The sequence below is a fragment of the Cariama cristata genome, unplaced genomic scaffold (assembly GCF_000690535.1).
Source record: "Cariama cristata isolate BGI_N322 unplaced genomic scaffold, ASM69053v1 scaffold25894, whole genome shotgun sequence".
Lineage (NCBI taxonomy): Eukaryota > Metazoa > Chordata > Aves > Cariamiformes > Cariamidae > Cariama > Cariama cristata.
In genome coordinates this window covers 1-329 of record NW_009611605.1, presented here as the reverse complement: position 1 = coordinate 329, position 329 = coordinate 1, and positions in this window count along the sequence as shown.

Genomic DNA, 329 nt, shown 5'->3' with positions numbered 1-329 from the left:
CAAGGACTCCCCCAGCCCCCCAACGCTACGAGGTTCCTCGGTGCTTCTGCAAAGCCAAGCTCTAACGTTCCTGGTAGTTAGCTGAGTAGGAACAGCAGAAAGAGGGGAGCTGAGAGCTTTCGGCTGTGCCCGATGCATCCTTGTGCTGGTAACAGCAGCCTGCACCTTGTGTCTGCCTCCATCACCCTCCTGGGGCTTGGGGGTGCTCGGGGGGTTTAGGGTCCCTCTGGCTTGCAGAACAAGGTAACGCTTGTGCTCCCCGGCGTGGGACAGGTCTCTAGGGCTGGGCAGCGTGGAGAGCAGGTTCAGACCTGCACCCAGCCTGTCGT